We start from the raw sequence: 16,510 nt of genomic DNA, 5'->3' as shown, positions 1-16,510 counted from the left end.
CTGTGGATCTGGCTCCACCCAACCCCAGGAGCCGGAAATGAACACTGAAATTACCAACACCGGAAGAAAGCTGTTTTACGACGCAAAAGTCTACTTCTCAGCATTCCGCTGTCGTCGACGAGAGCTCAACTGAGCGATTGCAAGCAGACGGCGAGTGAGGCCGCCAGCTCTCGTCGACGGCTGCTGCTTCTCTCTTTTCGTCCTCTTCCTTAAGAGGGAGTGTTGGTGGAGATTATTGTCGCATTTGGAGATTTCCTCCTCTTTTTTTTTTGGGTGATGTGATATATGTGCTGATCTTTTGTTAGTTGCTATTTGTTGTGTTTTTCTTTATTATTCTCCTACTGCAGGGGTAGCGACATGGGTCTTTTGTATTTCTCCCTTTGTTGCTCGTATTGCCCAAGGGTGTTGATGAGTTCATTTTGCGGAGTTTCGCGCCGTGGCGTAGAAAGCTTCTGCCAGGGCACGGAAATGCCTTGATAGTGGCTCAATGCTTCATGGCCGCAGTTTCCTTAAATAGCTGTTCCCCAGGAAGAGGCGTGCTGCCTCGTAGAAACTCGTGACCGGATGTAGGCGCGGTCTTGAGACGCGGCCAGCGACCTTCTGCTGTTGCCTGGCGAGATAGTTTGCTGGTCCGCAGCTTTCGGTGCACTTCCTGGCAGACTGGAGGCGTCCTTGAAAAAGCCGCATGGCTGCTTCGGACCGGGTGAGTTTTTCTATCCGTGACGCGCGCCCTGTAGCTGTCACGTGTGTTGCGGCTGGGGCCCCCGGACAGCATAGCATGCATCCTAAATACACAACTGGCCATTACAATTGCTACACCACAAAGATCACGTGCTACAGACGTGAAATTTAACCGACAGGAAGAAGATGCTGTGAGATGCAGATGATTAGCTTTTCAGAGCATTCACACATGGTTGAAGCCGGTGGCGACACCTACAAAGTGCTGACATGAGGAAAGTTTCCAACCGATTTCTCATACACAAACAGCAGTTGACCGGCGTTGCCTGGTGAAACGTTGTTGTGATGCCTCGTGTGAGGAGGAGGAATGCGTACCATCACGTTTCCGACTTTGATAAAGGTCGGATTGTAGCCCATCGCGATTGCGGTTTATCGTATCGCGACATTGCTGCTCGCGTTGGTCGAGATCCAATGACTGTTGGAATATGGACTCGATGGGTTCAGGAGGGTAATACGGAACGCCGTGCTGGATCCCAACGGCGTATCGCTAGCAGTCGAGATGACAGGCATCTTACCCGCATGGCTGTAACGGATCGTGCAGCCACGTCTCGATCACTGAGTCAACAGATGGGGACGTTTGCAAGACAACAACCATCAGCACGAACAGTTCGACGACGTTTGCAGCAGCATGGACTGTCAGGTCGGAGACCGTGGCTGCGGTTACCCTTGACGCTGCGTCACAGAGAGGAGCGTCTGCGATGGTGTACTCAACGACGAACCTGGGTGCACGAATGGCACAACGACATTTTTTCCGATGAATCCAGGTTCTGTTTACAGCATCATGATGGTCTTATCCGTGTTTGGCGACATCGCGGTGAACGCACATTGCAAGCGTGTATTCGTCACCGCCATACTGGCATATCACCCGGCGTGATGGTATAGGGTGCCATTGGTTACACGTCTCGGTCACCTCTTGTTCGCATTGACGGCATTTGAACAGTGGACGTTACATTTCAGATGTTTTACGACCCGTGGCTCTACCCTTCATTCGATCCCTGCGAAACCCTACGTTTCAGCAGTATAATGCACGACCGCATGTTGCAGGTCCTGTACGGGCGTTTCTGGATACAGAAAATGTTCGACTGCTGCCCTGGTCAGCACATTCTCCAGATCTCCCATCAATTGAAAACGTCTGGTCAATGGAGGCCGAGCAACTGGCTCGTCACAATCCGCTAGTTACTACTCTTGATGAACTGTGGTATCGCGTTGAAGCTGCATGGGCAGCTGTATCTGTGCACGCCATCCATGTTCTGTTTGACTCAATGCCCAGGCGTATCAAGACCGTTATTACGGGCAGAGGTGGTTGTTCTGGGTACTGATTTCTCAGAATCTATGCACGCAAATTGCGTGAAAATGTAATCACATGTCAGTTCTAATATAATATATTTGTCCGACGAATACGCGTATATCATCTGCATTTCTTCTTGGTGTAGTAATTTTAATGGCCAGTAGTGTAGCTAGGGGAAGTACTGTGATATTTCTGCTTTAATGGTCGCGACTAGTACTACGTCCTCAGTTTACTTAGGGGCTGGTATTGAAACAGCGCTTGGAGGTTTTCAGAATAGTTTCCAAAATGCGACTGCAAGAGATAAAACATTAGATTCATGTTGCTTTGAGCAAAAGATGTTATTTCGCTGTTTCAAAGCTAAAGACACTGAAGGCAGAACTCTCCTGCGAGAGGCGACATAGGATTGTTGTCCTTAGTCCGAAATTGATTTGGTTAATCTCCTAAAATTTTTATCGTCCCTCCACTCCTTTCATTATCAAACTCACGACTACTTACGGGGAGGTTTACTATCTTTTGGCCCGAAAAAAAGCACGTTCTTTGAGAAACTTTTTCTCGGGATGTTATAGATATTAATGTCAAATTTGGTCAAAATGTTTATTGCTATTTCCTGTACAAACTGGAATTTTTTCGATCGGAAATGTCGGAGAGCAAAGGCGGAAGTGCCGTCGGAACGAAACAAATATTCGCCGTAGACCTCCACGCGCAGTATGTCACAGGTCAGCCGGCTCGTCTGAAATCAAAATTGAGCTGACGTTAGCGAAGTATACAAGATTCATTAGGAGCTGTACCTCGCTTAAGTTATTTGAATCATAGGAAACTAAATGGCAGCCATTTGAAGAAATAGGGTTTTTTCATCGATTTTTCGACTTCGTCGACCAAGCAAAAATATTTATAGTTGATAGACTGTTTAGTTAGCTTCGTCGGAAACAAAGGATCATGTCAATCGGTTCAGTAGATTTGAAGTTACCATACCGCGCTATAAAGTAAGTCATTTCGAAGAAACGTATTTGAAGTTTTTACTACATACGAATGCAATATTAAGCACCTTATGTCCAATCTGCTATTCCGGGTCCATAAACTAGTCCTTCCTCTTCCTCACAGAGGGCTTTCTGCTCGACCTGGGCCATCCTGCGCTGCTCCAGAGCCGCTCGTACGGCCGGTGACAAGCGGTTTTCGGCCGCTTGAATCCGGAGGTCGTCCGAATGCTTGGCGAACTGCGTCGAATAGAGTCCCAGGGTGACGTCCATCGTTGACATGGTCTTCAGAATTGAATACCCTTCGTTGAAGCTGCTCACTACCAGGAAAGTTACAATCTCCACAGTCTTAGCACCAGAATGCAAACGCTTGGGGGCTAACTTCCAAACACACGAGTGTAAAATTTTATTTGAATTTTGTGTGTCTCCTCCCAAGCACCGGTACAATAGCTGGTCCTTCGAAAGAAAAAAACTGGTGCATGAAAAAGGCCGATTTCAAGCAGGTGCATTTTTTGTTCAACCGCGAATAACAAACATTTCCGTTCCGTATTCGGAAAAACTGTTTCAGGGGTGGATTCTAAACACTTTTATGGATCCAAAAATGTAATTTTAAAAAAATTTATTGTTTTAACCAAAAGGTAGTAAACCTTTGGTTAAAATGCATCAGGATGCATACTATCAACCGATACCTTCTTTCAGTCGAATTGTGGGATAAGGCTCTTTTTTTTTTAGATTCAGTTGCTCTTAAATGGTTATCCGATCCACCTATATAATTAGCATTCTTCTGTATCACCACATTTCAAAAGCTGCTATTCTCATCTGGACTGTTTATCGTCCGTTTCACTTCACACTGCAGACACCTATGTCCAGAAACGATTCACAAACATTTGAATTTATATTCAACGTCAACAAATATACTTCGCACGTGCGCGTTTTCTCTGTGCAGAATCGTATAGGTATCTCGTAAATGCAGCCGCCGTTAAAACGGTACGAGGCAGCTAACACTGACGTTGGTGCTGACGGGAAATCCAACGTCACCAGCTACTGCGCCATCGCCACACGGGACGTACTCGTGCACGTGATTTCACGCTATCAGCTCTGCCGACCCAGTTGTTGACTTCATTTGGTTCACAAGCCATACAGCCTGTTTACGAAAATGGAAGCGCGCAGAATCCATACGTTAGCTCTATTAAAAAGCTCATTTCCTGCCTTGTCCATCTGCTAGTCACGTTTCTCTGTCTTGGATACATAAATAAAAACATCAGTACACATTCCCTTGTAATAGGAGCAAGAAGAAACATCAGCTTGTAAAAGCTCACAAATCGAAAACTCATTCCTCACAGAGAGCGCGGTTATAACTTCAAATATTACGCAAATATTCCTATCACCCTATTAAGAAAGTCCCACAACCTTTTAGAAGAAACGGACATGGAAAAAATTTGGATGCAGCGGCACGCGAATCTGCTATCCACCGTCTTTAACGTGGTGCCTCTACCAACAAAGATACGCTGAAGCGTTCAAAAAGTCTCTCCGCAGTGCCGTATGATTGTTCGACTGACTGGGTTTCTTCCCTTAAAGTGGACTCTCCCAACATTACTCTGTTTCGTTTCTCAGCCAGCGTCAGTAGTACCTTTGGTGTGCGTGTCGTTACGTGTTGATGTAAACGTTTAAGTTTAGTTCCTTTGTTCATTTGTTTCGTTTTTGTCTCTTAAAATGCTAACCATTGAAGAACGTGTGTTTTTAGTTGAACAAGTGTTCAAAGCTGGCGGTAAATACACATTTTCAGTTCATCAAACATTTAATTCAGTTTTCCTGGAGAAAACACTCCCACATCGCGATGCTGTGCGAGATTTGATTAACAAATTTCCAAGTACGGGTTCAGTGAGAGATGCACCGAGAAGTGGTCATCCTAGCGTTCTGTCTGAGGATAAATTACTCGATATTTCTGGTAAAATGTCAGAGTCCGAATAAGTCAGTAAGAAATGTGTTAAGTGAAATACTGAACGGTTATTTTCAACAAGATGGTGCAACCGCGCATACAGCTCGCGTTTCTATGTCACTGCTTGCTGATATTTTTCGTGATCACATAATTTCACAGGGACTTTGGACTCCACGATCGCCTGACCTAACACCACTTGACTTTTTCTTTTGGGGTGCAGCAAAAGCAACTGTCTATAAAAACAGCCCAAAATCCATTGAATTCAAAACTGCAATATCCACTTTCACAGCTTCTTTTACAGAAGAAATGTTACAGCTTGTTTGGAAACATGATTAAACGAATTGAATTGTGTAGTCAACAACAGGGGGGACGCTTTCAACATTTAATGTGAAAACTTGTAAGTAAAAATGAATATTCAATAAATTAATAACTTGTATTTCACTGAGTTTCATTTCGGTATATTCACTGCGGCATACGGCACGCGCGGCTATCATACGGCACTGTGGAGAGACTTTTTGAACACCGCGTACAATAATCGACCACACATTTTATGTTCCGGTCTACTGAAGACTTTAATCGCTGATATGTCATTGACATATCATTTTAACAAATACTACTAAGAAATAAATATTTTTGATGAATCTCCGACGTTTAGTTGCCTTATAACGGCGTACTTTCGTAACACGCGAGTTATAACCGGAAAATAACTAAACACAAAAATACCTTAACCACCAATATGGCGTTTCACGTCACTACAGTGCAATAAGTCGTACTAATAACGACGCACTCCCAAGAGATTCAAAGTATTGGTGCTTAGAAACACCATATAATCACGTGGGGTAAATTGTAGCACAAAAACTACCAATTATAGGCTTCAATTGAGCACGACAAATACAATATGGCGTCTCGCAAATTCAGCTCGTGACGTAGAACGGTGCTTGTTTCTTATTGGTTCTACTTCAAGCGGAACGTTGCCGAAATATCGCGGAATTTGTGTGTTTCACGAGAGGAACAGCTTTTCAATGTGAAATATCAGGAAATGCCATCACAAAACTTGAAAAGAGCCATGACAGCTGTCGCCCCCATGTAACGACTGTTTTGTTTTAAGAAGATTTAGAGTGCAACTTTAATAAATTTAAGGTTCCCTTCATTCTACGAGTATAATTCCACATCCGCAGATATACTACTGCTTTTGTTGCTAAACAGTGTACTTCACGTTTCACATCAGAACAACACAATGATTAGAGCTGGTTGCAAAATCTCTCGTGTGGCGGGCGACCGATCGCACGCAATAGCGCTGTCGCTGACGAGACTGGCAGAGATATTTCGCATGTGTGGGGCACCATTCAGGAAACATACGGTATAATGACAGCAATGGTCCATTAGATCTACATTTTACGTAAACGGCAAAGCTTCCTATGTGGCACAAGCTGAGTGCCAACCAGGCAGTTTTAAAGACATTTAAATCAAAACATCTCTGCATATTCGCGCTTTTTTACTTGTTAGTATTTATAAACGTCATGTAACATAATGCATCGTATAGAGTATAGTAACGTGTTATATGATGTAATGTCGTATAACATGACACCAGCCATCATGTCATCCAACATGACATTTCTCATGTCGGGAAATATCAAACAACGCGTCATTAAAGTTTAATCCCACACTCTAGAAGCACAAATCTGTCTCTGTACTTGGATCCCTTAACATACATGTAATAGAGCGTGGGTTTGAGGAAGAAATAGTCCTCTCGGGAAAATAAATCATCCCTCCCACATCCAAAAATAAAAAAAATTGTTGTAGCGTTCGCCCTGGAATAATCGCATCCCCAGAAAAACTTTAAGTTATTTCATGTATATTCAGCCATATTGTATTATACACTGAAGAGCCGAAGAAAATCGTACACCTGCTTAATAACGCGTAGGGCCTCCCGAGCCCGCAGAACGGCGCGACATAGACTCAACTAATGTCTGAAGTAGTGATGGAGGGAACTGACACCATGAATCCTGCAGGGCTGTCCGTAAATCCGTAAGAGTGCGAGGGGGTGGAGATCTCTTTTGAACAGCACGTTGCAAGGCATCCCAGATATGCTCAATGTTCATGTCGTGGGGAGTTTGGTGGCCAACGGCAGTGTTTAAACTCAGATGAGTGTTCCTGGAGACACTCTGTAGCTACTGTGGACATGTGGAGTGTCGCACTGTCCTGCTGGAAGTGCCAAAGTCCTTCGGAATGGACAATGGACATGAACGGATGCAGGTGATGAGACACGATGCTTACGTACGTGTCACCTCAGCCGTATCTAGACGTCAGAGGAACCATATCACACCAACTGCAAACGCCCCACACTATTAAAGGGCCTCCAACAGCTTGAACAGTGCCCTGCCAACATGCAGGGTCCATGGATTCATGAGGTTGTCTCCATACCCATACATGTCCATCCGCTCGATACAATGAGAAACGAGACTCGTCCATCCAGGCAACATGTTTCCAGTCATCAACAGTCCATTGTTGGTGTTGACGGGCCCAGGCGAGGCGTAAAGCTTTGTGTCGTACAGTCATTAAGGGTAAACGAGTCAGCCACCGTCTCCAAAAGTCCGTATCGATTATGTTTTGTTGAATGTATATTTTAAATATGACAGTATGCCATCTTAGGCACTGTATAACATTATAACACTTGATAATGGCAACTTAAAGCCGAAATCATGATCGTGTAAATGTAACACTGGAAATAAAAAAGTCTAATGGCGGTACTGACTTTAAAGTTTTGTTGAATGGTTCGCACGCTGACACTTGTTGATGGCCCAGCATTGAAATCTGCAGCAATTTGCGGAAGGGTTGCACTTCCGTCACGTTGAACGATTCTCTTCAGTCGCCGTTGGTCTCGTTCTTGCAGGGTCTTTTTCCGGCCGCAGCGATGTCGGAGATTTGATGTTTTACCGGATTCCTGATATTCACGTTATACTTGTGACATGGTCGTAGGAGGAAAGCCCCATTCTTCGCTACCACGGAGATGGTGTCCCACCGCTCGTGCGCCAACTTCAACAACACTTCCAAACTCAATCAAATCTTGATAACATGCCCTTGTAGCAACTAACAACTGCACCAGACGCTTGTCGTCTTATATAGGCGTTGCCGATCGCAGCACGGTATTCAGCTTGTTTACATATCTCTGTATCTGAATACGCATGCCTATACGAGTTTCTTTAACGCTTCAGTTTATATTGCTTACTGTGGTTGGCGAATCTTCTGGTTTCTGGCATAGGATCAGAGATTTCAGCCCATAAATTACAAAGAGTAAGTGTGCCGACACTTTGCAGTTAAGAGATCTCTCTGCACTTGGGAGGTAGGGTTAATTCGTAAAGAAGAGCGAATGTCTAGATGTTTTGATTTAAATGTCGTTGAAGCTGCCAGATAAGTTGAGAAGATAGTTTGCTTCTTTTGCATCCCTAGCTCCGCCGAGGACGTATTCGCGTTTTTTGTGCTATGATAGCATTTTTAACTCTTTTACTCAACCATAATTTTGACATAGCCATCGACGTAAATTTTTTGCTGTCTCGGGAGACGACTGGTTCAGTATTGACTTTTTATTGGCTTTTTATTGTCTTTCGAACCATGTGCTTATATCGTGGCAACAGATAATGCTTTAACAAAACAACACGCCGATCATTAATTACATATATTTGACTACCTTCGTACAAAATTTCAACCGATTCTAACAACTTTGAAACACAGGTGGAGCGCGTAAAAAACCAAAAACGCTTTTTGCACGTATAATACGAATAAGGGAATTTTTGATAGCGAGTTTTCAAGTTTATCGTAAGAATGCATTTTTGTCTATTTGTTAAACTGCTCTCTGAAAGCCTTTTGTCGTCTGACGGAATTACAATGTCACTGGGAAACCTCAAAATTCTTATTTCTCCTCCTCGAACTTTAATTCCCTTTCCATATTTATGCATGGTTTCGTTACTGCTGGCTTCGTTGCTGCATTTCTGCGGATCCCAAACTGATCTTCCCCGAGGTCGGCTTCTACCAATTTTTCAATTCTTCTGTAGGTAAGTTACGTCAGTGTTGCACTCTATGTGATCAAAAGTATCCGGATATCTGGCTAAAAATGACTTATAAGTTCGTGGTGCACTCCATCGGTAATGCTGAAATTCAGTATGATGTTGGCCCACCCTTAGCCTATATGACAGCTTTCACTCTCGCAGGCATACGTTCAGTCAGGTGCTGGAACGTTTCTTGGGGAATGGCAGCCCATTCTTCACGGAGTGCTGCACTGATGAAAGGTATCGATGTCTGTCGGTGAAGTCTGGCACGAAGTTGGCGTACCAAAACATACCAAACGTGTTCTATAGGTTTCAAGTCAGGACTTTGTGCAGGCCAGTCCATTACAGGGATGTTATTGTCGCATAACCACTCCGCCACAGGCCGCATTATGAACAGGTACTCGATCATGTTGATAGGTGCAACCCCCATCCCCGGATTGCTCTTCAACAGTGGAAAGCAAGAAGATGCTTAAAACATCGATATAGGCTGGTGCTGTGATAGTGCCACGCAAAATAACAAGGGGTGTAAGCCCCCCTCCATGAAAAACACGACCACACCATAACACAGCCGCCTCCGAATTTTACTGTTGGCACTACACACGCTGGTAGATGACATTCACAGGGCATTCGCCATACCCACAACCTGCCATCGGACCACCAAATTGTGTACCGTGATTCGCCACTCCATACAACGTTTTTCCACTGTTCAGTCGTCCAATATTTACGCTCCTTACACCAGACGAGGTGCCGTTTGGCATTTACCGGCGTGGTGTGTGGCTTATGAGGAGCCTCTCGACCATGAAATCCAAGTTTTGTCACCTCCCGCTTGTCATAGTACTTGGAGTGGATTCTGATGCGGTTTGGAATTCCTGTGTGATGGTCTGGATAGATATCTGCCTATTACACATCACGGCCCCCTTCATCTGTCGGCGGTCTCTGACAGTCAACAGGCGAGGTTGGCCTGTACGCTTTTGTGCTGTACGTCTCCCTTCTCGTTTCCACTTCACTATGACATCGGAAACAGTGGACCTAGTGATGTTTAGGAATGTGGAAATCTCGCGTACAGAAGTATGACACAAGTGACACCATAACACCTGACAAAGTTAGAAGTCCGTGAGTTCCGCGGAGCGCCGCATTCCGCTGTCTCACGATGTCCAATGACTATTGAGGTCGCTGATATGTAGTACCTGGCAGTAGGTGGCAGCACAATGCACCTAATATGAAAAAGGTACGGATACTTTCGAACACGTAGTGTACATACAGGACTTTGGAAAACGATAACCGGATAATATTCGGAACTGTCAGCACATGTCTTCTTTGGAATCTTGGCTGGGTCTATGGATCTCAATTTTGAAGGAATGTCAGTTCCAGAGTCGTTTCCACCCAGGTCTTACAATGGCCTGTGAAATTTCTCGTTGGAAAAGACAGGTATGGCTCAGTCGAAATGCAGTTTCCTGTGCCTTAAATCTCTGCCTGCTTTGGGGGGGAGGGTGGGAGAGATGTTTTATGGGACAGTCTTTGCAAAACTGCTCCGTATCCTGATTAATAACAGACTATTGAAATTGGACCGCCAAATCAATTCAAATTACAAGCGGATGCCAATGACTGTTAATGTAACTAGTAGTACTTCATTTCTATGTGGGGGTGAAAGATACGTGTCACTTTTTAATAAATCCTAACTTATTAAGGGTGAAAATGTTGCACTTTAATTTCCCTAAACTTCATGAAAAATATAAAAGGAGAATGGTTGTTGTTACTCTTTAAATCGTTGCTTTGAAAGTTCAAGTTTCATACGAAGTTCCAATAAGTTGAATTTTGCAACACTGTTACGAGAGTGACGTCCATTTCACGTAAGTAGTTAAAGTCGGAAGTCTCACAATAATTGCAATTTGCTTAAAGATATGGCTACATTCATAACAGCGTGACGACGACTACTATTCTCTTAAACAGCAGATCAAAAAGAACAGCATGAGTTATCCTATTTTCAGGGTAAATGTGAATTACGAAATTACCGCTACTGATGACCTAAAAAATATTTACAAGTAGTTGAAAATAGTAAAACAGAATGAGCTGCGTCGTTCTTTAACCTACGCGGCTGTCTGCGTCTTAGTGTATCTGAAATAATTTAAAATTTGTGACCATATGTACCCCTATTGTTTGCACATTTTGCTTCCCTTGATTAACGAACCGAATTTCTAGCGAATATGTGGGCGCCAGGCGCCACCCCCATGTTTAGATGAATTTAGAGAATGTTGCAGCAATGACTGCTAACAATTAACGTAAATCTGCTAGACTGAAAATGGCAATAATTCAGGCGAAATGTAGTTTGCATGCATATGAACATTAAATAAAATCATTTGTTAACTAACAATGATTATATTCTGAGATAACAAACAGAAATTATATCACGGACCTTTCCATCCACGTAATAACATGTTAGTTTACAAGCTTGCGTCTTTTGTTCCAAGGACTCGAACGAAAGTACTAATAGTATCACAGTTCAAACACAAGTAGTGTTAACAACGAATATTGTATTTTCCATGATTTCGTTGCATCGCAGATACGGCTGTTATCTTAGTTAATTGGATTTCGTGCTTTTGTCACTTCGTGTCTTTTCACTCAAGAAAATATTTGTTTAGCACTTCTCCATTTCCATGCGACAACACAACTTTTCTGTGAGCTGAGTCCACTAGCTGCTTCCAAGAACGTGAGGGCCGCAGGGGTAGAATAGTAAGAGAGTCGTGAAATTGTTCTGAATCGCTGACAAGTGTGCCCTGGGAGACTGTGACTCTTCGTGACAGTCACGGCGTCCCGGCGTCGACCATGGCAGGAGGGCGTAGGTTGAACTCGGCGAGTTGGAAACTGACATTACCGGCCGCAGTGGAAAGTAAACTTCCTGAAAAAATAGGGATCTGTGCAGGAGGATGGGAAAACAAAGTGAAAGGCATCTGCTAGACTCAAAGGTGATCAGCAGTAATTTATATGTAAGTTTTGTAAGGGAGCACACGATTCTCTCACCAAAATTAGCTTCGTAATGGGAATGAAACCTCGCGAGTGCGTACGTGCAGCCACTATCGTTACGGGAAACACGAAACCAAATTTAGTGGGAGGGAATATCTGTTTTCTACACCAACGTTGAGTGAAATGTGTATTATTGGTTAGTCACAGCAGATTTTCTATGAAGAGGGAGACTGCTATGAGTTTTACCAATTTTGCATTGGACGGAACTCGGAAAATCCACAACGAGTGACTAAAGAGTACTCGGTGCTGGCAGTGCCAGGAGCATGTTTAGTAGCAGAGGACAGGAGCACTTTGGTCTGCATCTGCACAGCCAGCATATATTTTGGCTGATGGTCGTTCTGAGACTGTCTCAGAGCCGATCAGATGGTGTGGCCAAACTTTTAGCTTTCAGCTATCACTGTAGCCATTCTGAGTTTGAGAACGATGGTGAGCAGGTAGGGAGCACACAGCAAGTGATTTTAGATGGAGAGTCATTGTCAGATGTAGAGGTAATTTCGGTTATGCCCAGGGAAGTGTGTTGTGACCCCTGCTGTCCATATCGTTTATTAATGACCTTGCAGATAATATTAATAGCCGGCCGCGGTGGACGATCGGTTCTAGGTGCTTCAGTCCGGAATCGCGCGACTGCTACGGTCGCAGGTTCGAATCCTGTCTCGGGCATGGCTGTCTGTGATGTCTTTAAGTTAGTTAAGTTTAAGTAATTCAAAGTTATGGGGTACTGATGACCTCAGATGTTGCTCATAGCCATTTGAACCATTTGATAATATTAATAGTAAAATACGGCTTTTTTGCGGATGGTACAGTTATCTATGAGGTGCATTCAAGTTCTAATGCCTCCGATTTTTTTTCTAATTAACTACTCAGCCGAAATCGATGAAACTGGCGTTACGTAATCGCCCTGCAGACGCACACATTTTTCACAACGCTGACGCCATGATTCCATGGCAGCGGCGAAGGCTTCTTTAGGAGTCTGTTTTGACCACTGGAAAATCGCTGAGGCAATAGCAGCACGGCTGGTGAATGTGCGGCCACAGAGAGTGTCTTTCATTGTTGGAAAAAGCCAAAAGTCGCTAGGAGCCAGGTCAGGTGAGTAGGGAGCATGAGGAATCACTTCAAAGTTGTTATCACGAAGAAACTGTTGCGTAACGTTAGCTCGATGTGCGGGTGCGTTTTCTTGGTGAAACAGCACACGCGCAGCCCTTCCCGGACGTTTTTGTTGCAGTGCAGGAAGGAATTTGTTCTTCAAAACATTTTCGTAGGATGCACCTGTTACCGTAGTGCCCTTTGGAACGCAATGGGTAAGGATTACGCCCTCGCTGTCCCAGAACATGGACACATCATTTTTTCAGCACTGGCGGTTACCCGAAATTTTTTTGGTGGCGGTGAATCTGTGTGCTTCCGTTGAGCTGACTGGCGCTTTGTTTCTAGATTGAAAAATGGCATCCACGTCTCATCCATTGTCACAACTGACGAAAAGAAAGTCCCATTCATGCTGTCATTGCGCGTCAACATTGCTTGGCAACATGCCACACGGGCAGCCATGTGGTCGTCCATCAGCATTCATGGCACCCACCTGGATGACACTTTTCGCATTTTCAGGTCGTCATGCAGGATTGTGTGCACAGAACGCACAGGAATGCCAACTCTAGAGGCGATCTGTTCAACAGTCATTCGGCGATCCCCCAAAACAATTCTCTCCACTTTCTCGATCGAGTCGTCAGACCGGCTTGTGCGAGCCTGAGGTTGTTTTGGTTTGTTGTCACACGATGTTCTGCCTTCATTAAACTATCGCACCCACGAACGCACTTTCGACACATCCATAACTCCATCACCACATGTCTCCTTCAACTGTCGATGAATTTCAATTGGTTTCACACCACACAAATTCAGAAAACGAATGATTGCACGCTGTTCAAGTAAGGAAAACGTCGCCATTTTAAGTATTTAAAACAGTTCTCATTCTCGCCACTGGTGGTAAAATTCCATCTGCCATACGGTGCTGCCATCTCTGGGGCGTATTGACAATGAACGCGGCCTCATTTTAAAACAATGCGCATGTTTCTATCTCTTTACAGTCCCCCCCCCCCCCCCCCCCCCAGGGGGTCCACAACTCTTTTGTGGATACGTGCATGGCGAGCACAGGGCCCTGAGCCATCGCAGCCTTCTTTCTCTCCCGGGCTGCATTTCCTTTCCCTTCCCCTCCTTTCCCCTCCATGCTCCTTTCCCCTCCATGCTCCTTTCCTCTCCATGCTCCTTTCCCCTCGCCCTCTCCTCTCCCTCTATTGGTGTCCTTGCTTATGTTGGCACCTGCTATCCTCCTGGTTCTGTTGGTTTTACACTCCGGCTTTGTTGCGTAATCATCTCCTCCTTTTGGCATTCCTTGGTCCCCCTCTGGGGTTTGACCTCCATTACAAAATTTCTCCTCCGTAATGTGAGCCATTTGGGGAAGAGCACCTTACCTAGTGTCTCTGACATGCGCCCTCCTAGTACATTCCACCTTTTCTTTCATATCGTTGTCTGATGCTAGGGTGCATAGCCAGCACGGTAGCCAGCCCATGTGGTGGGGTCGCTATGTACCCTTTTGGTTGAGCCCCTTCTGATACCTGAGCTGTGACCTCCTCATGCATGCCTTGGAGTGGTTGCTCGTCATCCTGGAGCATCGGAACTCCCGGCAATGGCTGTGGCTGGGTGGCGCCCATGAGGAGAGCCCCTGATCGGAGTGGGTGGTATCAGGGCAGACGCTATGCTGATGAAACGCATACGGGTCCAAAACTCTGGCCGTTCTTCTGTGACCGTCTCTCTGTGTGGAACTGATTCCTCAAGTGATGCTTCTCTTTCCCCTTCGGCCTTCCCTTCCATTGCTACCCTCTGGGAAGAGGGTCAGGCCCGTCGTCTAGGGGCAAAACCTTTCCCCCATTATCTAGTTTGCACTAGGACTGATGGAGATACTTTCACCAGTGTCAAATCTTTATTCTTTGTGGAATACATTGAAGACAAGTTTTGCGAAGTGGACTCCCTGAGCAAGATGTGGTCAGGTTCGTTGCTGATAAAAACTGCTTCAGCTGCCCAATCTGCGGCCCTTCGTGCCTGTACCCATCTTGGCACAATTCCTGTGTCCATTACCCCTCACAAGGTGTGATTTTTCACAGAGACCTCATCCTTCAAACTGATGGGGAACTTCGGAACAATCTCGGACGGCGGGGTGTTCACTTTGTTCGGCATGTTCAGAAGGGTCCTAAAGATAATCGTATTGATACTGGTGCCTTTATCCTGGCCTTTGAAGGGGATATCCTTCCTGAGAAAGTTAAGATTATGGTCTATCGCTGTGATGTGAAGCCGTACATCCCACCTCCTATGAGGTGTTTTAAGTGCTTGCGTTTTGGCCACATGTCTTCTCGCTGTTCCCAGGACCCTCTCTGTGGTGACTGTGAACGTCCACTCCATGAGGGGAGTCCCTGTGTTCCCCCTCCTGTATGTGTGAATTGTCATGGTAGTCATTCTCCACGTTCACCAGATTGCCCAGTATATAAGAAAGAAGAAAAGATACAGGAGTATAAGTCCCTTGATCGTTTAAGCTACACAGAGGCCCGTAAGAAATATGCACGACTGCACCCTGTGTCCATGACATCTAGTTACGCCTTGGTTACATCTTCACCCCTTCCTCCCCCTTCCTTACCTCCATCCCGGACCCCTCTCCTCCCCCCCTCCCCTGCGGCTCCCACACCTTCTCCTATGGGCGCTGCTCCCCCTCCCCAGCTGGAGAAGTGTCCCACTCCTTCAGCGTCTGCCGGTCAAGGGCGCCTCTCCCGGGATGCCCCTTTCCGGCACCTTCCAGGTCAAAGGTCTGCTGCCGCGCGGCACCAGCGAGAGCCGCGGTCTGTCGGCTCCCCAGGTGGCCCGGTCTCTTTCTGTTCCTGATCTTGCTGCAGCTGGCTCCTTTATGCCACACAGCCCTCCTCGATCTCAGCCTGAAAAGAAGAAGAAACATAAGTCCCGGGACAAAGAGCCTCTGGTGTCACCGGAGGTCCCTTCCCCGACTTCACAACCGGATTCTGACCTGTCGTTCATGGATGTCGGCCCCTCCTTGTCGGTGACAGGTGGGGACCCGGCAGTATGACTGGATTTAGCGTGTTCAGCCCTCATTTAAACCATCGTTCTGTGGTTCTCCAATGGAATTGTAATGGATACTATCGTCACCTTCCGGAATTGAATTCCCTTCTTTCGTCCTACTCTGCAGCTTGTGTGGTTCTCCAGGAATCTCATTTTACTGATGCTCACTCACCGACCCTCCGTGGGTTCCGTGTTTTCTGTCGAAATCGGGTCAGACCCTTGCGGGCTTCTGGTGGCGTTTGTACGTTGGTCCGTACAGACATTGCTAGCACGTGGATTCCTCTCCAAACTACATTGGAAGCAGTTGCTGTTAGGGTCCACTTAGACTCTGCAGTCACAGTTTGCAATCTTTATCTCCCTCCTGACAGGACTCTTACACCTGCTGCCTTAACCA

General features: G+C 45.5%; 1 protein-coding gene across 2 annotated transcripts in view; it reads left to right on the top strand.

Annotated features, from left to right (window-relative positions):
- LOC126424922 (uncharacterized) overlaps positions 1 to 16,510 on the top strand; it is a 104,564-nt gene that overhangs the window by 72,146 nt on the left and 15,908 nt on the right. The window lies entirely within an intron of this gene.

This window comes from Schistocerca serialis, chromosome 10 (genome assembly GCF_023864345.2).
Source record: "Schistocerca serialis cubense isolate TAMUIC-IGC-003099 chromosome 10, iqSchSeri2.2, whole genome shotgun sequence".
NCBI classification, from domain to species: Eukaryota; Metazoa; Arthropoda; class Insecta; order Orthoptera; family Acrididae; genus Schistocerca; species Schistocerca serialis.
This window is presented reverse-complemented; position numbering and strand designations above follow the sequence as displayed.